Consider the following 26,728-nt stretch of genomic DNA (forward strand, 5'->3'; position numbering starts at 1 on the left):
GTCTTAGCCACTGACGTTGACCTTGAGTTTGAACACTGATGTAACATTAGACTCTGGTGACAGATTTATAGAGTGGCAGATACGGGCGCTTTTTTCTTTCCCTAAGACAGGACAGCATCCAATGTTTGTTAGCATCATTAAACTAAAACTGACTTTTCACCTGCTCCCATACCATATGCAGCTGCAAATTTTTAAATTAAAACTATGAAGCCATGCATAAATTTACATATATTACAGACTAGCCTCTCCATTTAACATGCAAATGTACTCCAATGTTTCAGAACACCTTCTGTCGCTAATTAATTTACTGAATTATAATTAGACTAATCCTGCATAATTAATAAGCACAGATTTTTTTTTTAATTTGTAAGCATCTTGATGAGATCATTCACTTCTTTCTATAAACTGCTAAGTAAGTGTTAAAAAAAATAGAGGGGGGGAACCAGCCCTAGAAAGAACATATGTGAAAAAGGTATGTTTGATGCTGTATACAAATTCAAACAAGCGGGAAAGATAGAGGTAAGTCAAGATCAATTTAGGCATGGCACTTCAGGAAACTGGAGACCACCAGTAAATTATATTCTGGGGCACAGATAAATGTTCTCTTTGTTACCAACAAGTTCTTCCTTGGTATGTTCCACCTGCTGGATTTTCCTCGAGCACGCCCTGAGATGGAAAATGGATTACAAGACTGTCTGTGGCATTAAGAAACAATGTGATATTAGCACGCCCTTTTATATCAAGTACTTGCTCTGTACATGCTGTGTCGATAAGCCCTTTTGATGGTATTTGGAACTGTTTTCAATTCAGCTGCCAAAAACAACAGAGCGCGTTCTAGTGGAACAATTAAGTGCCATTAGTACTGGATGTATTCAGTAATAATTAGAATGAAAGGGATCACTTTAACGCTGGTGAGATTAGGCTTCAAGAAAGATGTGTGTTGATGAGTACAGAGCTAGGTTTCTTCTCCTCCTTTTTTAAATGGAATTTGATAGCCTAGCGGCAAGTGCATCACTTAGTCCAAACGGAGATCTCAGGCTGCAATTTTGTTACATTCATGAAAGGCAGGAGTGATGTAGATCTAATAAGAAGAGAGCTTTCGGATCTATTTAATCAGGGGTCACGCAACCCAAATTAAGTCCTTCCCAAACTTCTGATATCAGAGGGACACTGCCCATCTCAAATTTAAATTGGAAGAATGTTTACATCAAACAACAACAACAACAACAACACTTATACTTCTAGAGTGGGTAAGAACAACCTCCACCAGGCTTCAGAAATTCACATTTCTCTGAATCACACCCAGGATAGGACCAGGGCAGACTAACGCAGCCCCAGCAAAGGTGGACTGGAAGGAAGCAATGGGATGGGAAGAGGAAAAGTGGGGCAGTTTAAAACTTCAGAAAGGGGATTGAAGCCCAGGGATGTTCCTCAATGGTAAGTATGGATGGATCTGTCTGTTTTGCATACATTTATTACTAATTTGGTTCCATCCCATTTCCTTTTCAAACTCCATTTTTAACATATTTGTTCTCTCAAAACCCACACCTCTGTACACATTTTATTCCAAAATATGAATCTTTGTAAACATTTTATTGTAAAATATGGATCTTTGTAAACATTCTGTCTAAAAATATGAATCCCTGTAAACACTTTATCCAAAAAATATGAAGCCTTCTACACATTTTTCCCTAAAATACTCATTTTAGGATAAATTAGGCTTTTTATTGTATTGTATTTTTAGAGCTGAAGAGTGTGAGCATCATCACACAGGTAAAATCATGTTTCCTTGCCATCGCTTCTCTCCCCCCCCCCCCCACTTTTGTCCTTCATTATTTCCTCTTTCTTCCCGGAGAGGAAAGAGGAAGTAAACAAAGATCATGTGGCCCATTCAGGGGCGTTTTTATTGGTATGCCGATGTAGGGGGAAAAACGCACCAATAAGTGTGGATGCTAAAAAGAGAAATCAACTCTGGTGTCGGTGAGAAAACCAGTGAGACACAGTAGCTCCTGCTAGCTCCAGCTCCTGACGAAGGATGATACGTCCAAAACGTTGAGCAGAGCATTTTTTGATTTAAAGAATAAAATAGTTTTTAATATGCTTATCAAGCACCAGAGTTGATTTCTCTTTTTAGCATCCAGGCATTTTTATTGCACAGCATAACAGGCACATTCTGGTGGTGGGTGTTTTTTTTTTTGAAGTCAGATTAAAAGGGGTCTATTTTGTGAGACGGAAAAATGAGTGGAAGGAGTAGGAAGCATACAGGAGGCAGATGATGTTGTCCAAAGAACACATGGACGTCCATAAGTGGGCAGTAGCAAGTGTGCGATAAAACACTCATCTGATAATGCCCAGTATCACTAAATTAAGAGGTGTGTGATAACAACATTCTGTCCTCCATATTAGCCCAGGTACTGCAAAATGGGTCAGTTCACTTAAAAATGTGAACTTGGGCTGGCCAGGTTTCCTGCTTAGCAGAGGACCATCTTTTCTTCTGGAAAGCTGGCAGAGGGCAGTTCTGTATTTGAAGGCGTCCTCTACTCGATGGGTTGTTCAGCGCATGATTGGCTTAAAGTCAAAGGATTCTAAAGAGGGAGGGGTCTTGATGTTGTCCATCAGCAGCGTTTGGATGCTTCACTGGTCAACTGCCCAGTCTTCTCAACTATGGTGAGTTGTGTTATATTTCTATTTAAATTATAGTACTTATTTCTAAATTTGCATCTATACGCATATATATTTGCATATGCAAGTATTATGCAAATAGCCGTCCTCTTTTGTTCTTTCTCTCTCTTTTGGGGTGGTGGTGATGCAGTTCCTCTTTTTTTGGCAGCGCATAAGTGGACACCCTAGGTGGACTGCATGAAATCCTCAAGCATCCCTAAAGGTAGACCACATGTTTTGCAAAGTTCAATCTCCAGGGAGGGCTGGGAAGAAAACTGCCTAAAAGCCTGGGAAAATGCTGCAAGTCACTGTAGACAGTACTAAGCTGCATGGACCAATGGCCTAATTCAGTACAAGGGAAATGCCTTGGGAAGCCAGATCAGAAGGACAGGAAATGCTGTTGCATGGCTCCAACAAGAGCGATTGAATTATCCCATCTCACCTGATACATAGGCATGACATAATTAACCCATCCACCCACCCATGATGCCTGATTAAAATGACAAAAAGCCAGCCCAATGAGTCATACAGAGACATGAAGAGCATCTTCTGAGGGGGAAGACTTGAGGCCCATGGGAGATCTTTAGGATTTAATTCTGAGCTGAGCCGACACTTCTCAGAAAAGATTTTGTGGAGATTTCTGAGGATTTTCTCTGCATGTTCTCTGCCATTTTTGTTTGATTTTTTGTGACAGCCTTCGCCTGGCAAGTCCTGCGATGCAAAAAGCCAAGACAGAGTGTGGAAGAAGTTGAGAGTATCCTTGGTTAGTAACTAATTTGACAAGAGAGCAAGTCTGAGGAAGGGATGGAATCTCACCCCCACACACACACCAAAGCGGATTGCCAAGGAGCCCCATCTCCATAGCAACCCTCTCCTTCTCTCAACCCTCTCTTGTGCCTGGGTTGACAGCTGAGTGGCCATCTGGTATTCCTCAGAGGGCTGGATTCAGCCCTGGAGGCTCTATTTGGTGATTCCACCTCTACATGACGTAATCTGTCTGACCATTCCAAAGGGCTAGGCTCATTCAATCCAGGTCTCTAAATATTGATGGCAAGAAACTGTTCCTGGTTTGCTCGTTTGTTTTTCTGTAATATGCTTTATCCCCCATCTTTCATTTTATTTCATATTCATTTACAGCTACTGCTCAGTCTTGGAGATGACATAGAAGAGAAACTCTAAAAGTATGAACATCTACAGATGATTCATTTGCTGAATATTTCACTTTTAAAATTCATCATTAGCTGCATACTATTAGTAAGGGTGCAGAGAACTTGAAGCAAATATAAGACTGGATAAGCAGGTTGCAATGATGAGGAAGAGAAACTCCAGGGAGCTGTTGTCAGTACCACCATAGTTTAGCTTAAAGTTCATTACTGCCACTTACTAAGCTTTAATGGGGTCATTACAACCTTTTAGAATGTGGAAGATTATCATCCAAATTCAGAATTCTGTGAGTGTTACACATTACCCAAAATGTTGCTATTTTGAATGTCTCACACTCACTGGGAAGGGTATAGAAACTGCACAGAGTAATCAAGTTCCACCTCTTAACCACTGGAAATGTGATTTAATCACTCCTTTAGCACTTGAGATTCTAGCAGACATTACTTTCTAACCTACATTTGGATCCATAAGGGCTAGAGACTTGCTTTTTACATTGGCAAAAATGTCTGTTTTCCCCACCCTCTTTCTTCTTCTTCTTTTTAAAGGTGTAGAGAAACCACAGCTCTCTTGGCCTTCAACATATTTTCCATAGTTCATCCAAAACTGGCCAGCTATTCTCCAAGTTTGGTTTACCTTTGGAAATATATATATATATATATATATATATATATATATATATATATTCACATCCACATTCACCCAGAAGTGGACAATCTCAGTAACTGTGCTTTCTTTGAGTGTGTGTGTGTGTTGTGGTCTTTTCTGGCAAAAGTCTCTTGGCTTTCCTTGGTTTGAACCCAAAATGCATAGGGCAGTCACCGGACCATACAAACTTGGAATTTATTACTAGTTGAGCATCAACCGCCCCTGCCCTCCTCCCAAATCATAAATATAAAGGTTTTTAAGAGTTTTTGGAGCAAAGCTTTGGATCCCATGCTATACTTGCTGGATGCTTCCTTGGTTTATTTCATCCAGATGTTTGCATTTTCAATAATTGAGAAGCTGCTAAAAGAACTAGACATCAAGGCAAATGAATGGAACCAGCAAGGGAGTAGAATTGTCATTAGGAAGAACTTGTTGGATGAGAAATGAGACTAAGGAGTCGCTGCTTCCTTTGTCAGAGCACGTTAAAGAATGAACACATTTGGCCTGTTGGAACATATTACTCATCAACTCAGCCACCCAGGGACATCTAAGTAGGGATGAACAAAATCCATCCCCCTCCATTTTGTACCTTTTATTTTTCCATGGGTTTCCTCTGCACTGCAGGATTCCACTACTCCTGAATTCTAGTTTAAGTAGGACAATTTCTAAAATTCATTCACGTGATGAATGAGTGTGAATTGTATACATAACCACCACCATCACCAGGTGTATCCATTTGCCACACATGGCATTCATTTTGTAATGAAGAAAAGTTGAATCCAATGTTCCCTATGCACAAATTTTGTTTCAGCTCCCACCCCCACCCCCTGGGCACATTACTTGATGTCTGCAGATACATTGCCATCTTCTTCATTTGGTAGAGTTTGGGTCATCTGTACAATTGCATCAAGATTCTTTTTAGACACTCTTGAATGTTGACAAAACAATACACGAAAAGAATCTTGATACAACCAAATGTTCAGTTCCATCAAGATTGCTTTTTTTTGGGATGGAGGGGGCAGTGTTGACTAATGCAGGCATAAATATTGGTAAGGTAGAGTAGGTAGGGTTGTCCGTCATGGGGATCTGGCTCTTTTGGGTCCCAATAGATCCCCCCTACAGACCCCTTTCAGCTTGCATTTGTGAGCTGAGCTGAATGATAGTTCCCCAAACCCGGGGACTTTTGGAGGCAGCAGCAGTGGTGAGGACAGCATCAGGAATATCCACCACTTCCTGTGGCTGCCACCACCACCACCACCATATACAAATTCCTCACACTCTCCTTGTCAGTGTAGGCAAGGAGAGCATGAGGCGTTGGCATTGGGTCACAATGAGGAGTGGCAGGAGTCTCCACTCTCGCCTCCCCACTACCACCAGCATCAAGGCCACCATGTGTAAACTCCTTGCCAAAACAGTGGGGGAGGGACTCCTGCTGCCACTGCTGCCACCAGCCAACCCCTCGCGCTCAATATTGGCAAGCAGAGTGTGCAGGCTTTAATGGTGGCAGATGTCTGTGAGCTGGCCTGACTCACACAGGTGAAGTCAAGCCAGCTGGCATGCAAGCGAGCCAGAGACTGGGGGGTCAAGCTGTCCAAAGCTCAGTGGACCTGACCCCTTGGATGGATTTCTCTTCCAACCCTTAGGGTGGGACAAAGACTCACAAATGGTCACCAATACACCCAAGGGTGACCATATTACACCAATTTTAAAATCACTACACTGGCTGCCAATTAGTTTCGGGGTGAAGTATAAAGTCTTGGTCATTACCTTTAAAGCCCTACATGGTTTGGGTCCAGGTTACCTGCGGGATCGCCTTCTCCCAGACAAACCACCCCACACACTCAGTTCCTCTTGGAAGAATTTACTTCAGTCAGTGAAAACTGGGCTGCAACCATTACCCAGAGGACCTTCTCTTCTGCTGCTCCTAGACTGTTGAATGGCCTGCCAGGAGACATTTGCCAACTTAACAGTCTTTCTGAATTTAAAAAAGCTATACGGACTGATCTCTTCCATCAGGCCTACCCAGTCGAATTTTAAAATATCTTACTGTTATTTTAATAATGTATTAGTGTTATATGTTTTTAACCAGTTTTATACATTTTATAGTATTTTTACATTTGATGTTGTTCCCTGCCTCAATCCAGAGGGAAAGGCAGGTAAGAATTATTATTATTATTATTATTATTATTATTATTATTATTATTATTATTATTATTAGAGACTAATTGCTGCAGTCAGTTTTGCAATGTCCAGTGCTCTATACATTATTTGGACATTTTAAAAATGGATGATTATCAATCATCATTGCCTCTCTGGACAAAAAAACAGGTAATTTGGAATTCCAAAATCTAGGGAGAAGCTCAGAAAACAGTTCAGGGGTGAACAAATCTGCCAATTTTGGTTTCTCTTGGTGTCTCATTTTTACAGTCCATCTTGAACTTTGAGGATTTTTTTTTAAGTTTGCATGAAAATTGGTATGCATTTTTCTGAACATGTCTCTTGATACATGCATTGTAATGTAACTTTGCCATTCCATAACATAATGCACTTTAATGTCATTTTCACAAAATTATGCATTTTTATGTTCATGTTTCCCTAATATATACCCATTTTTTTATTGGAGAATTTCATTGCAAAATTTGGAGAAGTGTGAACTTCAAAGTATAATTGAGTTCAGGTTTCCATATTGGCATGAAATGCAAAATCTGCTAAACCAAATGAATTTCTCCCCCACTTCTATCTAAATCCCATCCTCCAACAACATGTCCAACCCTTCTAACAGCCATCCAACACACCACTTCTAGGGATGTACAGATTTTGTTAAATCAATTCTGCCTGTGTTTTGCACATTGTCCGCCATCTTTTGTTCCATCGTCCACTCACTGATGGAATTGTATTGTTCTATAAGAGAAGTTCATGTGCTAATGCACACTTGCAAACAAATGAAATTGTGCAAATCCAACACCAAAGTGTTGTTGTTGATGTTGTTTTAGGTCTGTGGAATCCATGCAACTCAGAAAACAGCCACGTTGACAGCCATTTTTCTTGATAGAAAGGCAGTTCGCAAATCAATCAATCAATCAATCAATCAAAAGCTAATCTGCTACAGAAATCAGATTCAGAGAAACCTGAACTCATTTGAATCCATTGTGGATTTCTCCAGTATCCCTATACCTATTGTTGTTGCTGTTTATTCGTTCAGTTGCTTCTGACTTTTTGTGACTTCATGGACCAGCCCACGCCAGAGCTTTCTGTTGGCCGTCACCACCCCTAGCTCCCCCAAGGTCAAGTCTGTCACCTCCAGAATATCATCCATCCATCTTGCCCTTTTGCCTTCCACTTTCCCTACCATCAGCATCTTCTATTATTAATAATATTTATTTATAAAGCGCCATCAATTTTCATGGCACTGTACAGAATAAAACAAAACAAGACAATCTGCCATATGGCTTACAATCTAAAATCACCTTAACAGACAGGGGAGGGAGGGGAAAAACCAACAGGGGTAGGGGACATTAAAACTAAATATAGACTAGGGGTAGGGGTAGGGGACATTAAAACTAAATATAGACTAGGGGTAGGGGTAGGGGACATTAAAACTAAATATAGACTAAATATACCTTTCCTATATGTTTCTATTCAGACGTAAGTCCCTTTGAGTTGAATAGAGCTTATTCCCAGATAAGTGGTATAAGTAAGACCCAGGGCTGCGGTTTTACACATACAGTACACGAGAGTAAGTTCCATTAGACATTCTGTGCCTTACTTCTGCGTAAAGTTGCATGCACGTGGCCTGCATATCCTTCCATTTCCACATGACCCAATTCAGTGTCGCTCTTTAGAAATTCCCAAACCTTTCTCATTTTCTTAAATTGTCCCCATCACAGTGGGTGGGAGGTGCACTCCGATTAAATAATGTTTTTTGTTGTTTTAAAACCAGCTGGTTTATAAATCTCCTTCCCATTTTTATCCAGTAGTTTGGAACAGGTGTTTTCAAAGGAGCTGCTTTCATTACTATGGCATTCTTAATAAACATGTTCTTCTAAAAATAAAAATAAAAAAATGAACCATGGATGCATGGGGCATAAATCACTCCAAATTGCTACTTTGATAAATGTGGACAAAAGAATAAAATTTGTCACCAACCTAATATTACCATCAATGTTTTGTCTAGCTACATTCCTTCCAATTTAAAAACAGTTCAATACCTCTTTTACCTTCAAGTAGCAGCACTTAATAAACAGTGATGGATGTTTTTTATTTCCAGCTCTCCCCCCCCCCTTTTTTTCCCCTCCCCTTCTCCAGCCTCCCTGTGTTTCAGACTTCCCTATCTCTGTTACAAGGGGATTGTTTAGCTGGGGGGGGAATGTAGATCTTCCATCCTTCTTCCATTGACATGCATCCCTCAAGGAATGACGGCCATATTTAATTCATAATCCCCGTTGGCTACACAAACATACAACTTCCCATCAATTAGGCAACACAGAGATGCTGTTAAAAATCAATGAGCTTATTATTAAATATATTTTCTTTTCATGTAACAATCAGAGTTATCGGTGTGGCTGCAATGTCAGTACTTTAAATGATTTTAAAAGGCAGCAGATTTGCTGTATAATAGGGAACATTTGGGAAACACACACACACGTACAGGCATTACATTTGCTGAATGACCCAGTCTGTTTGGGAGGCAGAATACAGCCAATGCAGGACCTGCTATTTTTAACATGTATTGTAGATTATGTAAGCAAGGTATTGCTGATGGTACTGTGAATCTTCCTCCTGCGAATCAGACGGAATTTATATAAGCCACTTCAGAAGAGCTGTTACGGGTTAAATCTATTAAAAACCTGGCCTGTACATATGTGTGTTTTCATTGTGGCATGTTTATTAGAAATTATTTGGATATTTTGACACATGCCACTAGACGGGCTGCTTCTTGCCGACAAACAGAGACGTTAAAGTGGTGCCAACTCATTCAAAGGTTAATTTAAAAAGAGAACGTGTGTGAGCCCACACGGCACAGTTTTGGCAAGTGTCTCTTCTGTTGTCTGGCCACAGATGATCTGAGGCAAGTCCCCTGTAATTATTGGAGAAGGAGGAACAGGTTTCCGGCTAATTGGAAAATTCTGCAAATGGCACTGCTGAAGTAAATTGACAGTCGTTAGAATATTAGCAAAATGAGAGGACTGATTAGGAAAAAGCTCAGATGTGAACTCTTTAATTTTAAAATACACAAACAACACGCACACACACACACACACACACACACACACACACACACAGCTTGACTTATCCCAGGAAACTAACTGGGTAAGCTAGGTGAAGTACTTAATGTATCACGTCTCTCCATCTTTTTATCCCATTCATCCTCACAACGATCCAATGTGGTTGAGTGAAAAATGGTTACTTCCATCCTTCAGAAGGGTTAGCTGAGGCTTCAAGGATAGTGCCAGGCCCCCAGTCTCAGCATGAGATGATGATGATGGTGGTGGTAGTGATTTCTCTTTTCTCACTTGTATTGGTTTTTCTAGATGGACATGACAGGCTTTGACAGGCCATGCTGTATTTTACTGGTTCAGGAATTTCCTGACAATTAAGCATGTTTTAAATATGATTACTTTCTGGGTGTTGGTGTGGATGAATTTTGGGAGGCCCAGTTTCTGAAGGTTTTCTGTGTAGTTTTTTTTGATGTGATGCCGGTGATTGATGTGACTAATGGGATAATTGTGACCTTTTCCTGTTGCTGTAGTTCTTTAACTTCCAGGGCCAGTGGTGTATATATCTATTATTATTATTATTATTATTATTATTATTATTATTATTATTACTATTATTATTAAATTTCATTTCTATGCCATCCCATAGGTGAAGCTCTCTGAGCTGTTTAAAACAATTCATCAAAATACAAAATACAACATAATAAAAATAGTCTAACATTTTTTAACATCGAACAATTTTAGCTGCACATCTAAGGTAATTTAAATGTACAACTGGAAATTGAAGTATGAACAAGCAGTGAAAAATAGGTTTGCAAACCTGTGGACATACAGATCCTGTATGTATGTCCAACATACTTTTACACACACACACACACACACACACACACACACACACACTGGACTACATGGGTTTGGTGCTAGGATTTCGGAGGATTTTTCCTTTCTCTCCTGCCTGGGCCCCCTTATGCAACTAAACTAATAAAACATGGAATGGGGGTGCAGAGATGGAGATATTTGTTGTGAACTTTGTACACCCCTAATACACATAGACATCTAAAGGGGCCCCTCATAAGACCATTCAGTCCACAGTCTAATATAGTCTAGTTGTACCACTGGAAGAGGGCATGGGCAGTTGTTACACAACCATCTGTGGTCTTTCTGGACCAAACATGGAACTGGAATTTTACCTGCCTCTGATTGGCATTTGTGTACAGTTTTTTGTATGTTTGTTTCCTACTCCATACTGACATTAATTCTTAACAGAAGGTGGGTAAATAGGCTGATCTGGCGTGGAGCAGGTTTGTGCAGGGGTTTTAGGATATTAGAAGAGCATTGGTGAGCCCTCTGACACCTTTCCAGAGATTGGCAAATTTGGATGCCTGCTCCTCGGGGGCAGTGCAGCTCTTGAGTCAGGATATGAATTGCCTTTGGGGACCTCCCTGTCTCACCTACTTGGAGCTGAACAGGATGGTCTCCCCACATTTACACGGAAGTGTAGCTTAAGAAAGGGGATGGGTTTTACTCAACTCCTGGCTTTGCCTGAGTAGCTCGTCCATAAGGCAGGCTAGTTGCCTGGAGAAAGGACCTAATAGACTCCTGCACTTTCACATGCAGATCCAAGGAGGAGTGAAGTTCCCTCATTAAATAAAGAGGCCTGAGTTATCCCAAGCTCTGGTGTCCATGTCTTTATATCTTTGGTTCCTTCTCTTCTCGCAAGCTATGTTATGAACCTGGGACTTTTTGCTTGCAAAACAGTTGCTCTCTCACTTGTGGTGTTGGAGGAATCCACAACAGAACCAGTTGAGTTTGGATATTCATGTATCTGACCAGAAAATTCCACAGTGGACCAGCTCTCCACCCCCAGACCTATTCAGGTGAATTCCACAGACTTGCAGAACAATTTTTGAAACTTTGGGAAGAATAAGGAGGAGGAGGGGGAGGAGGAGGAGGAGGAGGAGGAGAAGAAGAAGAAGAAGAAGAAGAAGAAGAAGAAGAAGAAGAAGAAGAAGAAGAAGAAGAAGAAGAAGAAGAAGAAGAAGAAGAAGAAGAAGAAGTTGTCATCTGCCCTGGTATTAAACAGCTTCTGTGATGTCCTACCCTGCTGACTCTGAGCATCATCAGTTGGGTCATGTTTTCCTACTGTTTCTATGACCTCCTCCTGCTGTCCCACAATAGCAATGAGAAAGAGGAAGCAGTAATGACCATGTGGCCCATTCAAGAGCCATTTTTATTGTGCCACTTTTCCTGCACACAGCAGGAAATGGTGGCACATTCTGTTTAAAAGATAAAGATGGATTAAAAGGGGTCTATTTTGCTATGGGAAATCGAGAGAAAGGAGCGGGAGGCATGCAGGAGGCCGCGCAAAGTGGGGAGTAACCAGTGTGTGATAAAATGCTCATCTGATGATGCTCTATAGCTCTGATGGTGATATTGGCAAAGAGAAAGGAATCAGGGAGGCAACTAATAAGAAAATGATGTGATAATGGGTGACTTCAATTATCCTCACTTTGACTGGTTAAATATACATGCAGGTCATGACAAGGAGACAAAACTTTCTAGATACAATAAATGCTTGTGATTTAGAACAGTTAGTCATGGAGCTGACAAGAAGGGAGGTGACCCTTGATTTAATACTGCATGGTGCCCAGGATCTGATAAGAGATGTAAGTGGTGCTGAACCACTGGGAATAGCAGCCCAAACACTACCAACTTCAATATATGTGTCATTGGAAAATTGCCCAGAAAGTCTAACTCAGTTGCATTTAATTTTGGAAGAAGGAATATTTTAAAAACGAGGGGATTACTTAAGAGGAAGTGGAAGGGTTTTAAATCCTGTCAGGAAACCAGCAGGCTATTTAAAACCACCACGATAGCAGTTCAGATAAAAAATGTAGATTACAAGGGGCATGAACAAGTCCAAAAAGATGCCAACATGGTTCGACAGCAGGGCAGATCCACACAGAGGCTTCAGGGCGCCCTGAAGGCGCTTTAGGGTGCCCCGAAGCCTCTGTGTGGATCTGCCCTAGGAAAGACAAGAAGGCTTCAGTGAAAAAGTCTTGTCGAAATGAGAAAACAAAGCATAAACATTGGTGAAACAGATTGATGACAGGGCAAAGAAATAAAGAACTGGAAGGGTAAATAAACAGAAGATGTATGAAAAAGCATCAGGACTTTTAGGCTGCAATCCTATACACTCCTGCGTGGAAGTAAGCCGCACCGAACATAATGGGATTTATTTCTGAGTAACAGGTGTAGGATTGTACTGTTGGAGTGCAATCATTTCCATGTTTACTCGGAGGTAAGTGCCACTCAGAAGTAAGGCTTAAACATTGGTAAACATAGGTATAAGACTGCAGCCATAGACAACAAAAGTGTGGAAGAATGAGAGGAAGGATCAAGAGAAGATAAATGGCTTCTTTCCCTTGGTCTTACTGTGAAATATTGGAAATATCATGACCCTGTTGGGGAGACGAAGGCCTGAGGGAGACAGGAGCAGGCAAAGGGAATATCAGGGCTTGCTCCAGTTGGACTCCAGGGCTAATTGACATTTTCAGGATGCATACTACAGCTATAAAATGGATTACAACTGTTGGGGCCCAGGACACACTCCACATACAGTTTTCAAATCATTTTCAAAGTGCCATATCTCGCTTGGTGTCTATCTGGCCATTGTTGTCCCAAACTTTGAGAATTGTTTTTATTTTTTTAGGTTTACATGAACATTCATTCACATTTTCCTCTGGACATGTCTCCTAATGCTTCCTTTTTTATATGCAAATTTATTCCTGATAATACATTTATACCACTTAATATATTAACATCCCTAAAGGCAGAAATGCTGGCTGAGAAAAGCTGGGAATTGCAGGACTATTTTTTCTGTCTAAACATGCCTAGGATTGCACTTCAAGTGAGCTGCAAAAAATTCTGCCCAATATACACATTGCGTTTGCAAGCGAATTTCCTAGCAAGTGAATTTTACCCCTATTTTCAGTATTATGTGCATTTTTGTGTGCACGTCTCAGACAGGAAATGCAAACCAAGCCATCTGAGCTGTGAGGATTTGTCAGGTCTAAAAAGAGCCAGAATTGGAAATAATGGACATCCCTTGTCAGGAGAGTTTGCAGAAGGGAGGACAATTGATCAGTCCAAACCTGGAAATGGGCATTCCTGCTAGTTTCTTCTGGGGTTATTTTTCGAAGTGCAAAAGCACCTTTGTGCAAGTGGTTGCTCATGTGAGTGCAATGGAAATAGCGGAAGCAGAGAGGTCCTGTTGGATATTGCCCAACATATTCTATGTTTTTGGTTTGATATGTTTTATATTTTTATGATCTGTGTCCACTTCTTTGAAATCTGTAAATGTAAGTGCTTAAGAAATACTTGTGAATAAATAAATATGTTGCTTCATCGTGGGTATTTGACTGGAAAAGCAGGATATAAATACTTCACATGTGTGAACAAATCAAATGCCCCCTTAAATGGTTCTGGATAGGGGAGGAAAAGCACTTACAAATGCATTGAAAAGCCTTCTCATGGGTTTTCTAAAGGCCTGAAGCTTTTTCCCAAACTCCCTTTGAAGTTACCACTGGTCACCACTCTCTGAATTTGGGAGGAGGGTCAAGAATCATGTTTTCAATTTAGCTTTTTTAAAAAATTGCTATAGTTTTAAAGATTTTTAAAATGTTTTATTTTATTTATATAATTTTTTTTATTCTTCCAAAACACCTTGGTTGGCTACAGAAAGGTGAGACATAAATGCAAAACATGGATAAATAAGTAACAATTGTGGACAGTTGGCCCTATGGTCTGATCCATCATGGATATTTTCGTATTTCTTGGTTCTCCTAAACTGAGACTATTTTCCCCATTATTATTATTATTATTATTATTATTATTATTATTATTATTATTATTATTATCATCATTTCTATACCGCCCCATCGCCAAAGCTATCTGGGCGGTTTATAAAAGATTAAAACATTAAAAATCGATATACAAAATACAGCGAACAATTGTCTGGAGGGGAACAGAGAAGGACAGATGGTTGTCTATATAGGTGAAGATAACCCCTTCTGTGGATATTCTCCTGCTCCTTATATACTTTCTTCATGAAAGGAGTTAGGGGAGTTACTGGGACATTCTCTGTATAATTTTTAAACACAATGGTTTCAGTTCTGAAAGACTTTTCCCTAAACAGTTCCTAAGAAATCTTTATTGCACATAAGCTTTTAATCTTGAGAATAATAACATCAAGATTACTTTAGTCATCCAATTGAGAGACAGAGAGAGAGAGGAATCTAATCAACCAGGAGACTGATTCAGTTCAAGGAAATGGCAGATGGTGAATGGGTTAAGCTCCTCTTCCCCCTTCTACAATCCTGATAGCCTCTCCGGAACACTTTTGCTATAAATATATTTAAGGTAATCGGGCTAATGTTACACCCAACTGTGTATAAAACCTAGCTTGGGCGTATTCTACAGCATCGAGGTGTACATCATTCTCACTGAAATCAGTGGGATTTAAAAATGCTTCACTTGGATTGGATTATAATCACTGTTTTTAACCTTTGATCTCTCATGTCATGGTTACAATTCAGGGAAGCTCAGGGAATGGCAACCAGGGCCTTTTCAGTGGTGGCCCCTCAATTATGGAATGATCTCCCTGATGAGGCTCGCCTGGTGCCAACGTTGTTATCTTTTCAAGACTTTTCTCTTCTCCCAGGCGTTTAACAGCATTTAACAGCATATGCTGAGTTTTTTTAACTGACCCCTGAATAGTTGTTTTTAAATGGATTTTTTATGTTTGTATTTTATGCTTTTTATGGTTTAACAGTTTTTATATTTCTTTTTAATGTTCACTGTTTTTAACTTTTGTGAAACGCCCAGAGAACTTTGGCTATATAATATATAATATATTATATAGCCAAATATAATATATAGCCAGTAAATAATAATAATAATAATAATAATAATAATAATAATTTGATTTCCATTTAATTCACCTAGCAGCCCAAGAAAGAGTACTGGACATCATAGTTTGGTGAGAAAGCTGGGAATTCTTTGGTAGACATCCCTATCACTACTCCCATAATAAAGCTTGCCCCAAAAGTTCCCCTGGGGAAAGAAGGAATTTTACATTTAAATCAGTTGATGTCTTTGCTGTAGATACATTCCCATGTGCTGACTTTGGTCAATGGGAGTGAAAAAATTAAAACTTTTTATGAGTTCCAATGAAATTCTAGAAACAACGAGCTTTTCTACATTTTTTTTTAAAAAAATTGTGCTACCTTACCAGGGCTTTCTTTCTGAAATTGCAAATGGTTCACAGGCGGCCATGTGATTTGGACTGAATACATCCCCTCTCCACATGCTCCATTCACTTCCATTGAGACAGTGCCATCTAGTGGCAGAAATATTGCACAACGGCAGAGTTACATATTGGAGATCCCACTTTTTCTGGATATTATCAGCAGGATTTCTTACTTATTTTTATTTTTATTTATATGTTATTTATTTATTGCATTTATATTCCACCTTTTCCTCCTAAAGGAACCCAAGGTGGTGTACATAATCCTCCTTCTCTCCATTTCTATCCTCACAACAACAATCCTTTGAGGTAAGTTGGCGTGAGAGTCTGTGGCTGGCCCAAACTCACCCAATGGTTTTCCATGGCTGAGTGGGGACCAGAACCCGGATCTCCCACCTCCCAGTCCAACACTCTAGATTTTAGCTTCTATGAGCCACCCAGAGAGCTTCATACAGAAATGAAATGAAATTCACAGAGGAACACAGGAAGCTGCCTTATACTGAGTCACTAGTCCATCTAACCAAATATTGTCAACACTGACTGGCAGGGATTTCAGGCAGAAATCCTCAAGGATTTCAAGCAAAAGTTTTTTTCTAGCCCTATCTGGAGATGCCAGGGATCGAACTCAGGAGCTTCTGCATGCTAAGCATGAGCTCTACCACTGAGCTATGGCCCTCACACCTGTAGATAAGGTGTGTTTGGGGCCTAAGATCATCACAAACCCACATTCTCTCTTGAGAGACAAACTAGGAAAGAGACAGTGATATTCTTAAGAGAGAAAGGGAGAGTGTGAGTTGGCTGTAGCCCTGCTCACTATAGGAAAACAACCCCTAACAGATAACCACCATGGGAATACAGCTCCTGCTGGGGAAAAGTTCCCCAACCCCTGGTCTATAACATTCTAATTGTATCCTAGAAGCTTTAAAGAATCCCAACAAACTAATCTTCTAGATCAGAGGTCCTCAAATTGTGGTCCATGTACCACTTGTGGTCCATGAACTCCTTTCAGGTGGTCCACAGAAAGGTTGTGGAACAGCAAGGAATAACTATACTTGGCCCTGCACTTGATATATTTATTTATTTATTTATTTATTTATTTATTGCATTTATATACCAACTGTGTTCCTCCAAGGAACTAAAGGCGACGTACATAATCCTCCTCCTCCTCTCCATTTTTATCCTCACAACAACAACCCTGTGAGGTAGGTTGGGCTGAGAGTCTGTGACTGGCCCAAAGTCACCCAGTGGGTTTCCATGGCCGAGTGGGGATTAGAACCCAGATTTCCTGACTCCCAGTCCAACACTTTAGCCACTACACCACACTGATAGATATCATTTATACCTAGTTTGGATTATTTATCAGACTAACAAGGCCCTAGCTTTGGACCTATGATTTACATAATACACTATTGGTGCAGGCTGTTATTTTTTCCTTAAAAATGTCAAGTCAACTCATCCTTCTCATCCTATGTTTTTCATAAGATGGAACTGGCTTTGGCAATGATACCAATGCTGAAGGAGGGGCAGGGAGAGTATTTAAAATAAAAATTGTGTGTATGCTTTGATTTGTAAAGCAAAGCAAAGAAAAACAGAAAAAAAGTGTACTAAGTACTTTTCCTAGAGTCCCAGCAGTTATCATGTGGTCTGCAAAAAGTAAATCAATTGAGAGTGCTCATCTTCCCCCAACTGGTGCTCCCAAGATTGGTTGGACTGCAAATTTCATCACCCCCAGACATCAAACAGGTTGGGAAAGGCCGGTGTATAGTATTCCAATTCTAAATTACAGTTCAATCCATCAGCAGGAGTAAAATTCATGAACAAGGTGGAGAGTTTGTCATTTTAGACAAATATTTCAGGGAAACAATGCATGGTTACTCTCAAGCTGACTCCCATATCAGGGAGCCTGAGGCCATAGCTAGATGGGGCGAAATCCCAGGGTGATCCCCGGGATCATCCCTGTGCATCCGCATGATGCACAGGGGATCCCAGGATCAGGGAGGGATGATCCCTCCCTTGCCCTGGGATCTCGCCCTCTCCTTTAGGCCCGTTTTTTCCGTGGTCTCAGGCTGAGCCCAAGACTGCGGAACGTGTGGCCAGGCACCGCGGTTTGTCCCAGCTCCTCATGAGGAATCGAGAGGAGCTGGGACCTGTGCATGGGGCGCAGTGCTCCTCAGGAGCTATGCACCCATCGCGGGTGGGGTGAGGGAGTGAGGAAAGTAATTATTTTTTTAAAAAAAATCACCCACCTTTTGCACACGAGCGTTTGTGCGCTGCTGGCCCTTTAACCAAAAAAAATGGCAGGCGCGATGCCTCTCTGTCTGAGGTCGTCGCGCGCCATGTGTGAACTGAGGGGGAGATTTTGCAATGAAAAAATCATGAGATCTTCACCCCTCCATCCTGCTAGACCGCTAAGTCTAGCCTGAGTAGTCCTAGTAGAAAAGTGGGGTAAATATCAAATAAATAAATAAATAAATAAATAAATGCTGTAAAAAAGTGCAATACATATATATAAATAATCCCATAGACCTAAATCCAATATACTATTACTAGAAGCAATTTCCATGCTAGTGGAGTTCTACTTTCACAGCCATAAGATGGCAACAAGGGAGAGCGCCTTTTCAGTGGTGGCCCCCCCAATTCTGGAATGACCTCCCCGATGAGGCTCGCCTGGCGCCAATGTTGTTATCTTTTCGGCGCCAGGTCAAGACTTTTCTCTTCTCCCAGGCAGTTAATAACATATGCTGAGTTTTTTAAAACTGACTCCAGAATAGTTGTTTTAAATATGCTTGTGATGCTTTTAAATTTTTGTATATATTTTTTTAATGTTCACTGTTTTTAACTTTTGTAAACCACCCAGAGAGCTTCGGTTATGGGGCGGTATATCAATGTAATAAATAAATAAATAAAAAGCTGACATAACTCTGGAATGGCTGACAGCTAAGGATTAGCCTGGAAAGTTTCAGAAGGTGCCTCTTGCTGCATTAGCTCCACCAGTTCTGGCCTACAAACCAGAATGCCCAGCGAGGGCATTTTTTCCCCAGTGGATTTGGTTGTACATCATTCAACTTGTCACAAGTGTCCTGTACCATGAGGGGCATCTCACTTGAAGGGAATTTAAGGAGCCCCTAAAGCTCAGTGGTAGAACACACTTTGATTGTGGATGAGGTCCCATTACAAGGTCTGAGACAGAAGGACTTGGCAAAGACTCCACCCAACACCATGGAGTACTGCTGGTAATTAGAGTCAGGCCTTAGCTAGACCTAAGGATTATCCTGGGCAAATGGAGGGGTCATCCCTGCTTGCTCTCAGGATCCCCTGTGTGTCATTTGGATGCACAGGGATGATCCTGGGACAATCCCAGGATATAGGCCTGGTCTAGCCATGGCCTCGATTGCATTGAGCTAGATAAGACATCTACACCAAGCAGGACACGATGCTTTGAAAATAGTTTGAAAGCTGTATTGGAGTGTGTCCAGGGCCCCAACAGGTGTCACTACTGTGATAAACCGTTTTAAAGGAGTAGTGTAGATCCTGCACAATAGTCTGACACTATACTAATAGCAAACTCATTTCCTGCGTATGGTCCCTTATGCAGCCAAAACTGCACAAGGAGAAGATATCAGCAGGCCTGGTGGAACAACAACAACAACAATATTTAGTGGGTAAAGAAAAGTAAAGACCTAAGGCAGGAACCCCTAAAACACCCCAATGAGGACTGAGCATGACCAGTGGACATCCAAGGTTGAATAGTAGAGAATAATGGAAAAACAGGGAGAAGGGAGGAACAGTATGGAGTATGTTGAATAGGATGTTGCTGGCTGGAAACCTGAACAGGAGCACTCCATACTGCAGCATTTTTGTTGCTGGTTCTACTTGTATTTGCACATTTTGAAGTAGTCATTGAATGCAATGAAGTTAAAAGAGAGGTGGAGAGGGAGCTGAAAAGGAACAACTAAAGGAGGAGGAGGGACTGGACAGGAGGAGGAGGAGAAGGAGGAGTAAACAAGAGGAAGAAGAAGAGGAGGAGGAGGAGGAGGAGGAGGAGGAGGAAGAAGAAGAAGAGGAGGAGGAGGAAGAAGAGGAGGAGGAGAAGGAGGAGGAAGATGAAGAAGAAGATGAAGGTCATCAACATGAAGGAGAAGGTGGAGAGAGAAAAAGTGACAAAGAAGGTGAAGATGAGGTAGAAAAAGAAAAAGAAAAAGAAAAATAATAGTAGAAGTAGCTGGAGTACAGTAGTAGCATTAGTAGCAGTAATAGCAGCAGGAGTGAGGAAAGCAAGGCATTTTCAAAAAGGAAAGGAACCTTGGCACATCACTCACACAGTTCACAATTTAGATGCCACCCTGTATGGGTTTAGGTCCGTGGAAAGTGAGGAACTGTAATAATTAGTCCAGTAATCATGTACTGACATACCCTTTTCACCCTGTCCCATAATACAAGAACTTGGGGTCATCCAACTAAACTGATTTGCAGTTGATTCAGGAAATATGAAAGAAAGTACTTTTTCAAGCAAGGCATAACATATTTATGTGGTGATGGGCCCTGGTTTTGATGGCTATAAAGTGGGATTAGACGAATTAATGAAGAATATGTATTTCAGTGACTGGCAGCCAAAGTGATGGCTTAGTAAAACAACTGGGTTCAGAGGCACAGTATGTCACTGAATGCAAGTTGATGGGAAGAACATCAGAAGAGAAGTGTCACATGCCTGCCTTGCTTGTGAGCTCTTCCTGGAGGTATCTGGTCTCCCTTTGGACTCTCACTGGACTAGAATGCTGTACCAGATGAAACTTTGTAGTGAACCAGTAGGGCTCTTCAGACCTTACAAGTATCCGATGAAATTCTGCTCCAAGCAAATTGGTGCCATGACCACTACCATTGGTAAGAGTCAGTGTCAAAACAATTTGGGTGAGGCTAATTAAAGAAGCTCTGTAGTCCTCAGTCACTAAAATGGCATATCAATTCTACCTTCTGCAGAAGCATGTGAGACTTGGTTGAGACATTTAGCAGTATTCTTCCTTCAAACATTCCCCTACGGTGCCTCCTGGATATTCCTGCATGCTCTCTGTTCTTGGCATTGTGTGGCCAGAAAAATAAAGGCTGATCCATCAGAAGCTGATGGCTTGGCTGGATTTAAGGATTGCCAACTTTTTTTTTTTTACTGTAAAGCTCCTACGCCTCTAACATCTGCACAGCAGTCAGGAAATCAACTATTACTTGGCACGGAGCAGTAATAGGCATATTGATCGTCACACCTGCAGCTGAATTTCATGTGAGTGCACAGCTTACATTCCTCATTCATGTGAGCATAAAAAACAGAAACTATATAGCTGAATGAATCATGTGAATTGGCCCGCTAAAACATCAACTTAAGTCATTTATATACTGCAACTTAAGCTGTAACTGTTTCTTTCTTTCTTTTTTTCTTTCACTTTACAAGTATAATGCTGCTTCTTGCATTCTTTTATCATAAGCTAAAATTGGGCAGCACGGAATCACTTCTGATTTGGGAAAACAATGGCAACCTTGCACCCATTTCCATCTGAAAACATGGGCGCATTATGCGCGTTGCACCTCGTGCAGCCAACGAAGAGCACACCTGTTGTCTCTGCAAGCGCCTAAAAGGGGAAACCACTCACTTACTGTTATCGCCCACAGCCCCCTGTGAAAACTCGCTCTTTTAAAAACACACGCAGGCACAGAGGAAAGAGCAAGATTGAATGCGAGGGCATCAGAGAGCTCGCACCAAATATAGTTAAAGTGTTAGGGAAAAGGGGAGAGATATTTTTTTTTAAAAAAAAGAATTCTAGTCACTTTCAATCAAGTGTCACACCTTTAAATAGTGGTTAAATCCTTGCATTATGCAGCTCATCCCTTTTACAACATGGGGTTCCCGTAGAGAATTCCCTGTTTACACTGGGAATCCCTCCAGGAGCGCATCAATAAAGCTGAACAGATGTCAGGGTGGAATGCCAGCGGCAGTGGCTGTTGTCAGGGGTGTTGGGAAGGGAGCGCGGCAACAATAAGACGCGGCATCTGCTACACAAAGCCCTTACGCGTGGGTCAGGCTTTGCCAGTGCGTCGAGATTCCACCCTCCCCTTTGTCTAGGCACACTGCCTTCCTTGTTCCTGGATGACAGGGGTTGACACATATCACCCAACCCTATCAGAATTTAGAAACACTATTTGTTTCGCTCTTGCATATGCACCAGTGTGTTTTGACCTCCCTTCTCCATCTCTTCCCCTCCTCGAAATAGATCGAACAACACACGGTTGGCCGGGGGTGGGGGGGTGGAGGGAGGAAAATGGAGGAGGCCTAGGGCCCCCCTCTCCTCCCCCCTCCCAGGACCTCCCTACTACACAATTTCATTATGCGCTTTGTGTCCAAAGTGAGGGTGTCGATGTCCGTCTTTTTAATTAAAAGTGTGATTGATGAGAGTTAACTGCGACGCCGATTTAAATACATCTCGGGGAAGGGATTGGTCCTTACGGTACGAAGTGGCCTTCTTTCTTTTCTTTTTTCTTCTCTCTCTCTCTCTCTCTCTTTTTACTTTGCGTGGAAGTTCTGCCAAACGACATCAGCCAGAACTACACTTTCACTTCAGCTTAGAAGTAAACTGGGGTTGTGGGGAGCAGGGGAAGAAAACACAACAAAACAGGAATAAGAAGTAGTCTATTCCCACTCTTCAACACTAGTTGGATTGAAGACTGGCAGGCAACACAACCGAACTGTGGGTATTTTACAGGGCCGGCTAATAATAACGTTAATAAGAAGAATTAGCAACAATTGGGGCTATGTCTATATATCTGAACTATCTCTCCTGCAGAAATCATTTCATGAGAAAGCGCCAGTTTGCTCCCATACCAAAATGAAGCATTTTAATTTACTTAGTATTTATTTTACATAATATAAGCATACATACACATTTTTATGTATCTATCTATCTATATCTATCTATCTATCTATCTATCTATCTATCTATCTATAAATCTATTTTTCTGTCCAGGAATGTTAGGTAGTTTGTAAACAAAAAATCATCATTTGTAAATGCTACCTTTGTCTTGCTTAGTTTGTGTTAAGTGCATTTTTTTAAAAAAAATGTCATTGTGTCTTCCCAATGCTTGATATAAAAGTACTTGATTTTGGAACAAAATCAAATAAACATTCTCTCTCTCTCTGTCTCTCTCTCTCTCTCTCTCTCTCTCTCTCTCTCTATATATATATATATACTATTTCTTCGATTCTAAGACACAGTTTTTTTCCCATATAAACATCTCTAAAAATGGGGTGCATCTTAGAATCGCAGGTGTGTCTTAGGTTTTTTTTTCTATTGGTAGTACTGAAATTAGTGTGCGTCTTACAATCGAAGGAGTCTTACAATCGAAGAAATACGGTATATATTCTTGCATTCATCAGCAAGCAAACATTCTTTCTTATAGTCCTAGAAAAATCTTCAGATTGGAACGTGTTAGAATAAAAGCATTTCCCTTCTAGCCCCCAGACTCAAAAGCAACTATTTTCTAAGAGTTTTCTCTTGGCATTTAAACTTCATCCCCAACAGATGAAGAAAGTTCTTTTAAAAACAGACAAAAATAAACAAACAGAATAAACTACAATTTCAACTGCTTTTAAATTTGTCGTTCTCTAAATTTTGACAAATCTATTATGAACCCTTCTGAAATATTGCAGCTTGTATTACGGACTTCAGAAATGCTATAGAAACGAATGCAGTATAAATTAGGATCAGAACTTTAAATCGCAGCTGTTCAAAAGTTTGAGTCTGATCTTTAAACTGTATTAAACTCTGTGGGCATGTTGCTATATGCATGTTTACAAGAACTAAGTCTCACTGAGTACAAGTGGGGCTCAATTCCAATTAATTGTGAGAAGATTGCAGCCTTAAATTGCAAAATAATCAACCAATGACTTTGATAAGATCGAGTTTTTAAACAGGTTAGCATATCCAGACTGATAAATAGATGACTTCAGGTCAAAGATTAAGTGAAAACATGTATGCATTTATATATATATATATATATATATATATATATATATATATATACACACACACACACACACACACACACACACACTCACAAAGTGTGTATATATATATATATATATATATATATATATATATATATATACACTCACAAGATAAAAACATATATTTATGTTTTTATCTTGAGATTTCAGACTGTGTCACTTTATATCTGACTGGTGTCCTTAATATAAAAGTGATATTTTCTGCACAGCGGGAATATTAAATTGCAAGATATGGGCAAAGCACACCTCCATTGCGTCCAAAGGGATTTCAAAGTACATACAGGAGTGTCACTCTGCTGCTGAATTAAAAGTGGAGCCTTTGAACCCTTTGCATGTATTCACATTTCACTGTTCGCTTTAGAGTCCAGAAAGCGAAACACACAAGCCAGCATTGAAACATTCCTTTCTGATGGAAATCTTGTAAAACAAACAGAAGCAAAACTTCTTGGGGGGGGGGGGGGAGAGAAGGGAATGGGGGGGGGGGGAGAACAAGCCACCTATCAGACAGTGGTTGTTTTTCCATTTGACAATTAGAAATTATTTTTGGCTGCTCCGTAGCTAGCAAGAAAAAAAGAAAGAAAGAAAAAGAGAGGAAGCTAATTGGTCCTGCTGCTGTTAAATACTCTATTCTGATGGTTGATTAATGAGGTGTCAGAAACCACAAGTAACGGACTCTATTTTTCTTTCGGAGCGGGGCAAAGGGAAAAGAGAAAGGTGGGGAAACACATCAAATGAAGTTGTAGAGATTGCTTCTGCAAACACTTTCCCTCCGTTCTGAAAGAGGTCATTTTAAAATGAAATTTAGCTACTGATATGATGGGCGGCAGGGGGTGGGGGGAAGGAGAGAAATCCCAAACTAGGTAGGTCTTACAAGAAAAAGAGAAAAGTAGAAAATGATTACACATTGACCTTCTTCCGAATAGGAAGCCTTTTCAAGCAACTAAGGATGTCGGATGTTCTTGGCTAGCGTTCTTTGAATCGATGTCCCTGTGTTTGTGTCCAGAGAGGGGCTTTGGCTGGTCCGTGCACTGCCGGCGAAAAGAATGAGCCTGAGTGGCGCACGGAGTGCTCCTCGTTGTTTGCTTTGGGAATTTAAATAGGCTGTGTCATTTTCATGAACCTACGTTCCCTGTATATTTATCTTAAGCTCTCAAGAAAAAATGGAAAAGCACGGTCAATAATGCATTCCCATTTGACGCCACTCACCAGGCAAAGCCCATTGTCCCCATTTGCCATTTAGATGCATTTGTCACAATAAACGGCTGTATATTTTGTTTATATACGTCCTTCAGGCATGTCACAGCAACTTGGCATTCCAACTTGCTCAACCACTGTGTACATTAAATAGTCATGTAGTTACATTAAACAGTGGGGAGTTCACACTTCACAACCACTCAAGAGTTTTAAAACAGATGTGGGCTGTCTGTTGTCGTGGTAGAATGGGGTTTCGGGGGCTGGGGGGGAGAGAGAGAACCTTCGAACAGTTTGGTAAGGATTTAATCTCCATACCATTGAATGTGCCTTCCCCATCCCCCCCCCCCCGGCTTTTCCTCCTGTCCGGCACCCCAATACTTTGAGCAGAAAAAAGGAGACGAAAAGGGAAACCACCAGAAGTTTTTGTTATTATAATTATAATTATTATTATATTGTCTGTTGCAGAGATGTGGAGGGGGGTGGGTGGGAAACAGAGGCGAGATTCTGAATTCGGAATTCTTTGTGGCTTGGAATATTTTTGAGCGGGGTGGGCCAGCAGGGGTATCCTGGGATTTACTGACAGGAGAATTTTTGACAGTTGATGGACAGATGAATTCCGTCATGGAAGCGTTAGTCGAACGCGGCAGGGCCAGATGGAAAATCGCAGCACTCACAGCTTGTCTTTAATATTAATTTTCTCTCTTTTTTTATTTTTGCAGGAGATCAGTATTCCCTAATTCCCTAAAATGTTTCAATGCATCTTGAGGTATTATTTTTTTTATGCCTTTCACCACCTACTCTTAGTAATAAGTGCTCCTTTGTGTTAATGTAATTTTTCCACTCTTCCTAGCTGTTAAAAAGGGAGAGAAAGAGAGATCGCAAATAATAATAATGATAAAAAAATCAGTACAGCTACACAGCTGTTGAAAATGCTGCCTGCCTCTATCCACACCTAGTTGAGTAATATCTTAACCTTGTACTACATTGTAAAGATATGCATCAAGCTGTTATTCTCAACAAGTTTTCCCTTGCAAAAATAGCACTTAATAAATAGCTCATTGTGGGGTTCTCCCTATGTATTTTAGTGCCCTGGGCAGAAGTCCAGGTCTTCACTTTCTCTCTTCCATACAAGGCTGACCCAAGACATTTCGCTGCCTGAGGCAAAGTATAAAATGGCACCCCCTCCCATTCTATATGCAGAAGTTGACCAGACCTCCATCTGAATGTTACTTCAACACTGGTTACATGGAGGGATTTGTGTGAGTTTTTGCTCACAAAACATGCAAGCATGCCCCGTTCAAAGCTCCGAACACAAGTGCGAGGACATGCCCGCCCAAATTTTTCGCAAATTGCTGAACATGTCCTCGCGTTTGTCTCTTTCCTGATTCCTAGTCCAGTTTGCACCAATTTGCACCAATTTCCTAAGTAGACTGAATCAGCCCCACTTTAGCCTATGAAGGAAATTTGCACAAATTGGGAGATCTGCGCAAATCT

At 40.8% G+C, this 26,728-nt stretch overlaps 1 protein-coding gene across 1 annotated transcript in view; it reads right to left on the minus strand.

The window, feature by feature from the left end:
- Nucleotides 1–26,728, minus strand: part of EBF2 (EBF transcription factor 2) — a 286,143-nt gene that overhangs the window by 116,139 nt on the left and 143,276 nt on the right. The gene's annotated exons all lie outside the window — the stretch shown is intronic.

This window comes from Elgaria multicarinata, chromosome 12 (genome assembly GCF_023053635.1).
Source record: "Elgaria multicarinata webbii isolate HBS135686 ecotype San Diego chromosome 12, rElgMul1.1.pri, whole genome shotgun sequence".
In the NCBI taxonomy this organism is placed as follows: domain Eukaryota; kingdom Metazoa; phylum Chordata; class Lepidosauria; order Squamata; family Anguidae; genus Elgaria; species Elgaria multicarinata.